The sequence below is a fragment of the Panthera tigris genome, chromosome B4, assembly GCF_018350195.1.
Source record: "Panthera tigris isolate Pti1 chromosome B4, P.tigris_Pti1_mat1.1, whole genome shotgun sequence".
NCBI lineage: Eukaryota > Metazoa > Chordata > Mammalia > Carnivora > Felidae > Panthera > Panthera tigris.
This window is the reverse complement of record NC_056666.1, coordinates 132424343-132437974: the sequence shown is the minus strand read 5'-3', so window position 1 is coordinate 132437974 and position 13632 is coordinate 132424343. Positions and strand designations below refer to the sequence as shown.

Genomic DNA, 13632 nt, shown 5'->3' with positions numbered 1-13632 from the left:
CACTCTTTCCTCTGAGGACACCTTTCCCCCAAGCTCCAGGCTCCTATTTCCAGCTGCTTCCTTCTGCCAACATTATCTTCCTGAAATGTAAATCTGATCCCTGATCTCCTGCTTAACTCACACCTAGAATAAGGGCCACATTCTCTAACAACACAAGGTCCTACACCACCTGCTTCCACCTCTCTCTCCCCACATCTACCTTACACTACAGTGATGCTGGTCTACCCCTATCAGCTGCCCAAATGTCTCCATTCTTTAGTGTATAGTGGTCTTCTCCTTATGTCAGGTAGACTCCCATTTATAACAACTCGACTGAAACAACACCTTGTTATAGAAAGAAGCCTTCTGTAGTAACCAGCCTCCAAGATGGCCCCAAATGATTCCACCTCCTGGTATTCACATCCTGTGTAGGTCCTCTCCACACTGAACTCCAGCTAACCTCTGAGACCAATCAATACAGCAGCAGTAACCATGCATAACTTCCAAGGATACGCCATAGATGGCACTGCAGCTTCCACCTTGGTCTCTTGTATCACCTGCTCCGGCGGAAGTCAGCTGCCATGCTGTGAGGACACCCAAGAAGCCCCATGGAGAGGCACCAACTTCGCAAGCCACTTAAGTGAGCCACCTTGGAAGCAGATCCCCTAGTCCCAAGCTTTCAGATGACTGCAGCTCCAGCCCAACATCTAACAGCAATGTCATAAGAGACTCTCTCCTCTCATGAGCCACAATCTCCCAACCAAGATGCTCCTGAATTTCTGACCCATAGAAACTGTAAGAGATAATAAATGATTATTTTTGTTTTAAGCCACTAAGTTTTAGGGTGATGTGTATGCATCCAAGATAACTAATATACCTTCATGTCTCTTCTCTGCCTTTAGCTGAGGTTCTCTCCCTGTGCTCCTATAAAGCCTTGTGAATAAGTCTATCACAGCACTTATCCCATAGCATTTTTATCCCTTTTTCTTTTTTGGCCCACTGACCCCACAAAACTAGACTGCATCTTGCTTCCCTCTGTATCCCTGGCACTCAGAAGTCTCTCAATAAGCATTTATCTAACATGTTAGATAAATAAGACGAATGAAAGAACAACAGCAAATGAAAAAAAAAAGTAAATAGAAAAAAAAGTAAAAACATTTCATACCATGGTAATAACTAACTGGTATTTTATTTATGCCATATTCTCCCTTCTTCTGGGTGTCTGGAAAATAGCAACCTCCCTACCACACTAACCCCAAACTTTTGAAACTGCTTCCCTTACTCACTTTTTTCCATCTACATAATTCTGGGAAGCTGTTTACATTTATGTGACTTCATCTCTCTGACCCTAGTTGATTGGTTCTGGGTGAACACAGATGTGAAATGGACCAATCATACAACTCAACAGCTATTGCCAAACATGATGAGACCAGGCATGAGTGTCTTTCCCAAAATAGCCTAATAAATCCCTTCTCGGAGGTTTTGAATTTGAGACCCAGAGAGCCAAGGAGATCAGACCCTTTGGTGATGGAAGCATTCATATACATACAAACACACATGAATATATATATATACATACATATATATATATATATATATGTATGTATAACTATACGTATTTACATATATATGTACATAAACATACATAAACTATTTTTTTAAGTTTATTTGAGAGAGAGAGAGAGAGAGAGCATGAGCAAGGGAGGGACAGAGAGAAAGAGAGAATCCCAAGAAAGCTCCATGCTGTCAGGGCAGAGCCTGACATGGGGCACAAACCCACGAATTTTGAGATCATTACCTGAGCCAAAATTAAGAGATGGACACTCAATGATTGACTGAGCCACCCAGATGCCCCCATAAAACTACTTTTTTAAATATAATACTCAGGGGCGCCTGGGTGGCTCAGTCAGTTAAGTATCTGACTCTTGATTTCAGCTCAGGTCATGATCTCAGGTCATGTGAGATCGAGCCCTACATCAGGCTCTGCACTGACAGTGGGAAGCCTGCTTGGGATTCTCTCTCCTTCTCTCTCTGCCCCTCCTCTGCTCGTGCGTGTGTACACACTCTCTTAAAATAAATAAAATCTTTAAATAAATAGATAAATAAATAAATAAATACAATACTATACTATACTATACTATACTATACTATACTATACTCAAGGTGCCTGGCTGGCTCAGTCAATAGGACATGTGGCTCTTGGTCTCGATTATCATAAGCCCCATACTGGGCATGGAGCCTACTTAAAAAAATAATGACGAAATAAAATACTCAATGCTGTAAAAACTAGTTTTGTGAAAGAAAATTAGTTCGGGGCACCTGGATAGCTAAGTCGGATAAGTGTCTGACAGGCTCAGGTCATGATCTCATGGTTCGTGAGTTCGGACCCTGCATTGGGCTCTCTGCTGTCAACACAGATCCCACTTTAGATCCTCTGTCCCCCTCTTTCTCTGACCCTCCTCTCTCTCTCTCTCAAAATAAATAAACTTAAAAAAAAATTAGTTCACTCATGAATTGCTATAAATTGGTATGTTCCCTTGGGAATGGAATACCCATAAATATTTTCATACTCTTTGATCCAGTAAGTTCCTCCTGGAAATGTAAAGAAACAATTCAATAGGGGCGCCTGGGCGGTTCAGTTGGTTGAGCGTCCGACCTCGGCTCAGGTCATGATCTCACGGCTCGTGGGTTTGAGTCCCGCGTCGGGCTCTGTGCTGACAGCTCAGAGCCTGGAGCCTGCTTCAGATTCTGTGTCTCCCTCTCTCTCTCTGCCCCAACCCACTCGCATTCTGTCTCTGTCTCTCTCAAAAATAAACATCAAAAAAAATTAAAAAAAAATTCAATAGAAGCAAAACAGTATGTGCATGAAAATGTTTACTTCAACATTTTGATATAATGACACAATAAAATGTGACTCAATCATTTCAAATTCCAACTATGGACTTCCACATCTGGCCAAGACAGTTACAAGGATTTACTTTCCCAACTTGAGCTAAAACAGAAAAATACATGAAACAATGGTTTTCAGACATTGGAAGACAGGTAGCACAGGACAGTGAGCCCTGAGACAGAGAAAACAAATCATCATCCCAGTTCCCACCTGGATAGTTTGCCGGCTGGCCCAGGACACAGAGTGGAGAGCTAGAGGAGGCCAAAGCAGAGCAAAGACATGGAGAAGGGAGGCTTGCACAGAACTTGCAAAGAACTCCAGAAATCTGCAGAGGGTGTTCCCAATCTTCATCTGAATACTGGTCACAGCATGTGTGTGAGGAAAGTACCCAGGGTTGGCAAAAGAAAAACCTGAAAGGAAAATGAGGAATACCTGAAGCTCATCCCACTGGGTCATCACAATGCATTCTCCCTTTTATACATTGTGGAATGCAATTTGCTAAAACTAAGTTGAGAATATCTGGATCTATGCTGATGAAGGACATATGATCTGTTTTCTTTCCTAGTAACGCCTTTTTTGGTATTGATGTCAGGACAACATTTGCTATAGAATGATTTGGAAAGTCATCCCTCCCTTTCAATTTTCAGGAAGAGTTTGTGTAGAAGCTGGTATTACTTCTTCCTTAGATGTTAAATACAAATCACCAATGAAATCTTCTGTGCCTGGAGTTTTCTTTGTGGAAAGGTTTCCAACTACAATTTATTTAATAGTGATGAGGTGATTCAGATTATCTTTTTCTTCTTGAGTGAGCTTTGGTAGTTTGTGCACTTTCAAGGAATCTGTCCATTGTTTAAGTTGTTGAATTTACTGGTGAATTTAATGCAAAGTATGCAGAAGAACGGGGGGGGGGAGTCATAGATAACAAAGATAACAACAGAAATCAGTGAAGTGGACACAAAAATATAGAGGAAAAATCAGTGAAACTAAAATTTGCTCCTTAGCGAAGATCAATAAAATCAATAAACCTCTGAAAAAAGTGAGAAGACAGAGATTACCAATATCAGGAATGAAAGAGGATATATCACTACAGATCCCAGAAACAGTAAAAAGATAATAAGAGAATATTATGAACATTTCATGTAAGTTCCACAATGCATAAAAAGAACAACACCATCAAGACCAATTGGGATTTGTCTTGGGAATGCAAGACATGTTCAATATTTAAAAATCAATCAATGTAATTAAGTGTAGCAACAGCCTAAAGAAGAAAAACTATGTTTATCTCAACAGATGATACAGAAAAAAATGTTTGATAAAAGGCAATATCCATTCATGATTTAAAAAAAAATCTCAATAAACTAGTCATAGAAGAAAACTTCACTTAATAAAGGAGATCTACAAAAATCCTACAGTTGGGGTGCCTGGGCAGCAACTCTTGGTTTTGGTTCAGGTCACAATCTCATGGTTCATGAGCTCAAGTCCCACATTGAGCTCTGGGCTGACAGCTTGGAGCCTGGAGCCTGCTTCAGGTTCTGTCTCCCTCTCTCTCTGCCCCTCCTCCGCTTGCGTTGTCCCTCAAAAATACATTTAAAAAATGTTTTTTAATCCCACAGTTATTTATTTTTTATGTATTTGTTTATTATTTATTTTTATATATAAAAATATTATTTATATATATAAATAATATATATAAATATATAAATATATAATATAATATATAATATATTTTAATTATATTATATATTAATATATTACATATTACATATTAATATATTATAATATATAATATAAATATATATAAATAACATAAATAATATAAATAAATATATTATCATACATATAAATATATATTTTATTTATTTATTTATTTTTATTTACTTTTTTATTCTGAAACAGATAGAGTGGGGGAAGGGCAGAGGGAGAGGGACAGTGAGAATCCCAAGCAGGCTCCACACTGCGAGTGCAGAACCTGATGCGGGGCTCAAACCTACAAAACTATAAGATCATGACCTGAGCTGAAATCAAGAGTCAAACACTCAACCGACTGAGACAACCAGGTGCCCCTACAGTTAACATCTTAATGATGAAAGACTGAATGCTTTACCCTTAAGACTGGGAACAAGGAAAGGATGCAACATAATTCTAATCAAAATCCTAGGATTTCTTGGAGAAATTGACAAGTTGATTCTAAAATTTAAACGAATGAGCAAAGGAATCAGAATACTCAAAACAATTTTCAAAAAGCAGAAAGCTGGAGGCGTGCCTGGGTGGCTCAGTTGGTTAAGTGTCTGACTTCGGCTCAGGTCATGATCTCACGGTTCATGGGCTCAAGCTCTGCATCGGGCTCTGTGCTGACAGCTCAGAGCCTGGAACTGGCTTCAGATTCTGTGTCTTCCTCTCTCTCTGCCTTTCCCCTGCTTGCACTCTCTCACAAAAATAAACATTAAAACATTTTTAGAAAAAAAAAAGCATAAAGCTGGAGAATTCACACTACTTTATTTCTATACTTATTATAAAGCTGCAGTACAGTGTGGCACTGGCAAAAGGACAAACACATAAAACAATGGAACAGAACAGGCAATCCAGAAATAGACCCATACATATTGCCAATTAATGTTATGGTTAAACTGTGTTTCCCCAAAAAAGGTATGTTGATGTCCCAACCCTCGATACCTCAGAATGTGACCTTATTTGGAAACTGGGTCTTTACTAATTTAACCAACTTAAGATGACATCATTAAGGTGAGCCCTAATTCAATATGACTGTTGTCCTTATAAAAATGTGGACACAGGGGCGCCTGGGTGGCTCAGTGGATTGGCTGTCCGACTTCAGCTCAGGTCATGATCTCACAGTCCGTGAGTTCGAGCCCCGTGTCAGGCTCTGTGCTGCCAGCTCAGAGCCTGGAGCCATCTTCGGATTCTTTGTCTCCCTCTCTCTCTGCCCCTCCCCTGCTCATGCTCTGTCTCTCTCTGTCTCAGAAATAAATAAAAACAGGGGCGCCTGGGTGGCGCAGTCGGTTAAGCGTCCGACTTCAGCCAGGTCACGATCTCGCGGTCCGTGAGTTCGAGCCCCGCGTCAGGCTCTGGGCTGATGGCTCGGAGCCTGGAGCCTGTTTCCGATTCTGTGTCTCCCTCTCTCTCTGCCCCTCCCCCGTTCATGCTCTGTCTCTCTCTGTCCCAAAAATAAATAAAAAACGTTGAAAAAAAAAAAAAAATTAAAAAAAAGAAATAAATAAAAACATTAAAAAAAAAATAGATAAAAAAAAATGTGGACACAGACCTACAGAGAGGGAAGACAATGTGAAGAGACACAGGGAGAACACTATGTGAAGCAGAGACTAGAATTACGCTGTAACAAGCCAACAAACATCTGGGGCTACCAGAAGCTGGAAGAGGCAAGGAAGGATCCTTCCTCTACAGGTTGCAGGATAAGCATGGCCCTAATGACACCTTGATTTCAGACTTATGGCCTCCAAAATTGTGAAATAATATTACTGTCGTTCCGAATCAGACAGTTTGTGATACTTTACTATGGCAGCCATAGAAATGAATGCAATTAATTTTCAGCAAAAATACAAATGCAATCCAATGGAGAAAGAAGAGTCTTTGCAACAAATGGTCCTAAAAAAACTGGACAGTCATCTGTAAAAAATTAACCTTAATCCATACCTCACACCACATACAAAAAATTAACTCAAAATGGATCGCAGACCTAAATGTAAAACCCAACACTAAAACTTCTATTTTTTTTTTTTAAGTAAGCTCTAGGCCCAACACAGAGCTCAAACTAATAACCCCGAGATCAAGAGTTGCATGCTGTATGGACTGAGTCAGCTGGATTCCCTGAACACTAAAACTTCTAGAAGAAAACAGGAAAAAATGTTTATGATCTTGATTAGGCAAAGATTACTTAGATTTTACTCTAAAAGCATGATATATCAAAGAAAAAAGGTGATAAGTTGGACTTTAACAAATCAAAGCCACAAATGGTAGAAACTATTTTCAAATCACATATCTGATTAAGGACATGTATCTAGACTATTAGGAATTCTCAAAACTCAGTAAGCAAAAAAACAAGCAACCCAATTTAAAAAAGGAGGGGCAGGGGCGCCTGGGTGGCTCAGTCGGTTAAGCGTCCAACTTCAACTCAGGTCACGATCTCGCGGTCTGTGAGTTCGAGCCCCGCGTCGGGCTCTGGGCCGATGGCTCAGAGCCTGGAGCCTGCTTCCGATTCTGTGTCTCCCTCTCTCTGTGCCCCTCCCCGTTCATGCTCTGTCTCTCTCTGTCTCAAAAATAAATAAAAACGTTAAAAAAATTTTTTTTTTAAAAAGGAGGGGCAGAGATTCAAACAGAAACGTTTTTAAGGGCAGCTGGCTGGCTCAGTTGGAAGAGCAGGAGACTCCTGATCTTTTTTTTTTTTTTTTTTTAATGTCTACTATTTATTTTTGAGAGAGAGAGAGAGAGAGACAAAGTGCAAGCAGAGGAGGGGCAGAGAGAGGGGGAGATAAAGAATCTGAAGCAGGCTCCAGGCTCTGAGCTATCAGCACAGAGCCTGACACAGGGCTCAAACTCATGAACCGCGAGATCATGACCTGAACCGAATTCAGATGCTTAACTGACTGAGCCACCCAGGTGCCCCCTGAGACTCCTAATCTTGAGTTTGCGAGTTCAAGCCCTACATTGGGTGAGAGGCTACTTAAATGAATAAAAAGAAACATTTTCAAATTATATATATAAATGACAAGTATGTGGAAATATACTCAATATCATTACTCATTAGGGAAATGCAAATTAAAACCACAATATTACCACACACATATTAAATGACTAAAGTTTAAAAAAAAAAAAAAAAAAGCTAAACACTAACACCACCAAAACCTAACAATATCAAGTGATGATGAGGATGCAGAGCGACTAGAACTCCCCTACGTTGTTGGTGGGAATGCAAAATGGTACAGTAATTTTGGAAGTTTCTTATAGAGCTAAACATAACATAATACAACCCAACAGTCCTACTCCTGGGTATATTTATCTAAGTGAAATGAAAATTTTTGTTCATCAAAAAAATCTGTATGTAAATGTTTACAGCGGCTTTATCCATGATTGCCAAAATCTGAAAACAACCCAATATCTTAACTGGTAAATGGATAAAGAATTGTGATAAACCCATATAATGGGTTACTAATCAGCAAAACAAACAAAATAAAATAAGCAACTACTGACACACTCGACAACAGACAAACTTCAAGTGTATTATGCTAAAGGAAAGAAGTCAGATTGAAAAAGATACATACGGCAGGATTCCAGCTTTAGGACATCCTGGAAAGAGCAAACTATATACAGGTACAGAAAACAGACCAGTAGTTTCTATAGGATGGGGGCAGGGGGAAGAGTTAACTATATAGTTACACAGGGTAATTTGTGGGGTGAGAGAAATTCGGTATCCCGATTGTTGGTAATTCCGTGATTGTATGTATCTGTCAGAGCCTGCAGACTTGTACACTAAAAGGAATGAATTTTATCATATGTAAATTATACCTTAGTAACATAAAAGAAGAAAAAAAACATTATGCTTAGTGAAAAAAGCCAGACACAACAGTATAAAAATTCCAATTATTGGGACTAAGCAATATGGATACTATTTATGATCTAACATTACATGAAAACACTATAATGCAGGATGCACACCCAGAAATATGTAAATTCTTCAGTCATTCACTCCCTAAATATTTCTCCAACACATGTTATGTGCTAGGACAACAATGATTTACAGCCTAGAGGGGAAAATCAAACAGAAACAAATAAACAGATGGACAAATAAATGAGAATTCCCAAATGTGGGAGGTACTCTGACTAAAACAAAAGGCTGATGTGATATAGAATCCAAGGAAGGAATCTCTGAAGTACTGTTTGGGTTGATAACTGAAGGACAGGAAGCTAGCCTTGCAAAGATCTAGGAGTGGAGAGTCATAGGACAGAAGGAATGACAAATCCAAAGGCTCTGAGGTGGGTAAGACCTTGGAGGGACAAAAAAGAGCTCAGTATAACTGAAACATGATGAACAAGAGAGACAAAGTTAAGAGGGAACGGGAGAGGTCTACCTCTGTGCTGACAGCCTGGAGCCTAGAGCTTGCTTTGGCTTCTGTGTTTCCCTCTCTCCCTGCCCCTCCCTCACTTGTGCGCTCTCGCTCTCTCTCTCTCTGTCTCTCCCTCAAAAATAAACATTAAAATTAAAAAATAAAATAAAAATAAATGTTTCTCAGATATCCAGTTGGAGAAGATAAGTAGGTGGCTGGATATACAAGTGTACATCTTCATGGAACTGTCAGAACTAAAGAGATAAATTTGGGAGTCTTTCATTCATCTACCCAATCAACAAAAAAAATTTCTGAGCAACCACTATGTGCCAAACACTGTTCCATGTGCTAGGGAGACAGCAATAAAACAAGACAGACAAAACTCTTGCTCCTGTGAACCTGCAGCTTCCTTATGTGTAAAAGGGGATGACAAATGAGAAAATGTAAGTAAATACTTACCATAATACCTGGCACATAGTATGTACTTAGTAGATGCCAGCTATTAACATTAGTGACAGAAAAAGACAATATAATAAGTGAGTAAGATAATTTCAGAGTAATAATACATACTATGAAAAAAAACCCACAGAATAATAAGTTTCAGAGTGATAGGTAGGGGCAGATGGGCTATTTTTGAGGAGTGGTCGGAGAAGGCCTGAGGAGATGACATTTCAGCTGACACCACAGAGATGACAAGGAACCAGTTCTGCAGAGACCTAGAAGGACAGCCCAAGCAGAAGAGATGGCTCATGCAAGGGTCTTAAAGAACTAGAGTTTATTACACTGGAGAAATAACAGGCTAGTGTGTCGGAGGTAGAACGATGAGGGGGGAAATAGCAGACAGCTCTGGAGAGGCAGACAGGAGCTAGCTTACAGAGGGCCTTCTACCCATGGTAAAGAGGCTGGGTTTTTATTTTAATGGGAAGCCACTGGAGAGCTTTGATTGAGCAGGGGCGTGACATGGTCTGACTCATGTTTTAAAGAAATCACACTGGCTGCACTGGCTGCTGTGTAAAGAATGAACTACAGAAGGCCTAAGGATAGAAGCTATTATAGTTACCCAGGAAAGAGATAGTATCTCTGACTAAAGTAGCTGAGATGGTGACAAGTAACTAGATTCTGGATACAATGTGGAGGTGGAGAGGTAGATAACAGAATAAAGAGTCAATGACAACTCCTAGATTTTTTACCTGAGCAACTGTGCAGGTCCTATTAATCAAGATAAGGAAGACTATGGGGGAGAGCAAGTTTCAGGTTTAGAAATCAAGAGATCTGCTTTGGTCATGTTAAGTCGAGATGCCTATTAGCTCTCTAAGTGGAGATGTCAATTAGGCAATTGTGTATATGAGTATAAAGTTCACAGACGTCAAAACTACAGGTGTGAATCTGGGAATCATCAGGACTAGCTGTCCCGGCTAAGGAGAGAATGCAGAGTAGGAGGTCTAGAACCAAATCCTGGAACATTCCAACACTTAGAGGTTAGGCAGGAAAGGAACAGGAAATAAGATTTGAGGGGTGGCCAGTGAAGTAGAAGGAACACTAGTAGTGTGTGGTGCTGTAGAAACCAAGAGGAGGAGGAAGAGGAGGAAGAGGAGGAAGAGGAGGAAGAGGAGGAAGAGGAGGAAGAGGAGGAGGAGGAGGAGGAGGAGGAGAGAAGATGATGATGATGATGATGATGATGATGATGATGATAATCAGTGTCATGTACCACCCAGAGGTAAAGTGGTAAGAGGACAGAGAATGGGTCGCTGGTTCTGCAAGCTGGAGGTTTTTGGTGATCTTGACAAGAGTTTTAAGTTTTGTGTTTTTTTTTAAACATTTATTTATTTTTGAGACAGAGAGAGACAGAGCATGAGTGGGGGAAGGTCAGAGAGAGAGGGAGGCACAGAATCCGAAGCAGGCTCCAGGCTCTGAGCTGTCAGCACAGAGCTCGACGCGGGGCTTGAACTCACAAGCCGTGAGATCATGACCTGAGCTGAAGTCGGACGCTTAACCGACTGAGCCACCCAGGCGCCCCAAGAATTTTAAGTTTTAATGGTGAAGGTGACAGTCCAATTAGAGTGAGCTGAAGAGAGAACAGGAGAAAAGTGGAATCATCAGCATCAAGACAGTACATGATTTAAAATACAATAACTGGACACCTGGGTGGCTCAGTCGGTTAAACATCCGACTCTTGATCCCGGCTCAGGTCATGATCTCACAGTTCGTGAGACAGAGTCCTGCGTCCAGCTCTGCACTGATAGCACGACCCCTGCTTGGGATTCTCTCTCTCTCCCTCTCTCTCTACCCCTCCCCTGCTCATGCTCACGCTCTTTCTCTCTCAAATAAACAAAACAAAATGTGAGATAAATTTTTTTAAAAAGCGTAAGTGGGAAAAAAAGTGCAAATATCAGAAATAGCTTATCTATAACTGTGAAAAAGATCTCCTTCTCTTCTCATTTGTAGCTAACACTTTACTAACACTGCTCAGTATGAATCTGACATCTTAGCAACCTGTGAAGTCAGGAACTCCCCAAGCGGCTAACAGGTAAGTCTGTCATTTTTCAAGTTACTGTAACAAGTTTCCCCCCAGTAGTTTAAGTAATCACTGGAAAAACAAGTGACAACACTTTAACAGTCAAGTTTCCAAGGCACCATTTTTCCTTGTTGTTGTTTTGCTGTTTTTAAAGCCTAAACCAAATCCCCAGGTGTGACTTCACCTGGGGCTGTAGTTGCTTTCTATTATATTCAAGTACAACACTTTCCAAAGGCAAAGCCATGGAAAGCACTTTAGTGATTTTTTTAAAGTTTATTTATTTTGAGAGAGAAAGCGTGAGCAGGGCAGGAGCAGAGAGATGGAGAGAGAGAATCCCAAGCAGCCTTTGCACCACCAGCACAGAGCCCACTGCAGGGCTAAAACCCATGAACCGTGAGACCATGACCCGAGCCGAAACCAAGAGTCAGACTGACTGAGCTACCCAGGCAGCCCGCCACTGAAAGCATTTTAAAGGAAAAAAGATGCTTATAAACCAGGAGACTAGAAAAGTACAGCAATTGTAAGGAGGGCTGTAAGGGGAAAATGCTATTTCCAAATCCAAAAACTTTTACAGAAATATTTCCCTGTCCCCTGAATTTCTCCACAGTTCATGCACCTGGTCCCCAGCCACAACCTAAGCTGGGGTCTGGTGGGACACTGGCTGTTAGAGCCCAAGGCTCAGGAGCGCTTCTTTCCAACACCTCTGAGCACTCTGAACAGAATCAATTCTTTTCCAATGAGAATACAGTCAGATACAAACACAAATGATAAACTTAAAACTATAGCAGGATAAATTTGGGTTCTAGGTCAGGAGAAAATCTCTAGAGTATAAACACAGTCACTGGGTTTCTCTTGGGAAGTTCTGCACTCTTCTCTGACTTTTGTACTTATGCAACATTAATGGAAATCAAAATTTTAAAAAATTCTGTCACAAATCTGCTACTCCAATAAATCATTTTCTTCCCTTCTGTGTTCTTAGTTTTTCTCTATATATGCACAGTTCTAACAATACATATTTTAAAATATTTTTCTGTACTGAGCACTAAATTACCAAAAATTTCCCCAGTAACCAGAGTTTTTATAGCCATATATTCTGTAATTGACTTATCTAGTCATCTGTTGTTACAGCTGAGCACCTAACAGCAAAATCTGCAATAAAAACAATTCTATGAGAAACTCTCCCTTTGAAAATTGTTTAAATGAAATTAACGAATCTGTCTCATTTCGGAGAGGATTTGGATTTTTGAAGATTTGCCTTTTCTACTCTAAAGTGCCAACTTTTGTATTATAAAGGTGCAATCATCAAGATAGTATGGTACTGGCACAAAAACAGAAACTCAGATCAATGGAACAGAATAGAGAACCCAGAAATGGACCCACAAACTTATGGCTAACTAATCTTTGACAAAGCAGGACAGAATGTCCAATGGAAAAAACACAGTCTCTTCAGCAAATGGTGCTGGGAAACTGGACAGCAACATGCAAAAGAATAAACCTGGACCACTTTCTTACACCTTACACAAAAATAAACTCAAAATGGATGGAAGTCCTAAACATACGATAGGAAGCCATCAAAATCCTAGAGGAGAAAACAGGCAACAACCTCTTTGACCTCGGCTGCAGCAACTTCTTACTTGACATGTCTCTGGAGGCAAGGGAAACAAAAGTAAAAATGAACTACTGGGACCCCATCAAGATGAAGAGTTTCTGCGCAGCAAGGAAACAATCAGCAAAACTACAAGGCAACTAACTGATGGGATGGGAGAAGATATTTGTAAATGACATATCAGGTAAAGGGTTAGTATCCAAGATCTATAAAGAACTTATCAAAATCAACACCCATAAGAAATAATCTAGTGAAGAAATGGGCAAAAGATATGAATAGACACTTTTCCAAAGAAGACATACAGATGGCTAACAGACACATGAAAGGATGTTCAACATCACTCATCATCAGGGAAATACAAATCAAAACCACAATGCTCCTGGGTGGCTCAGTTTGTTAAGCATCCAACTTTGGCTCAGGCCATGATCTTGAAGTCCATGAGTTTGAGCCCCACACTGGGCTCTGTGCTGACAGCTCAGAGCCTGGAGGATTCTGTGTCTTCCTCTCCCTCTCTGCCCCTCCCCTGTTCACATTCGGTCTCTCTCTCTCTCAAAAATAAACATTA

General features: G+C 40.3%; 1 protein-coding gene across 2 annotated transcripts in view; it reads right to left on the bottom strand.

The window, feature by feature from the left end:
- SGSM3 (small G protein signaling modulator 3) overlaps positions 1–13632 on the bottom strand; it is a 51827-nt gene that overhangs the window by 17251 nt on the left and 20944 nt on the right. Inside the window, exon 1 of one of the 2 annotated variants that reach the window (XM_007079429.3) lies at positions 3080–3240. The exons of the other annotated variant lie outside the window; for it this stretch is intronic. The gene's annotated coding sequence lies outside the window, so the exon portion shown is untranslated. Of the gene's footprint in view, positions 1–3079; positions 3241–13632 lie in introns of those variants that run through there. 2 annotated transcript variants of the gene reach the window in all.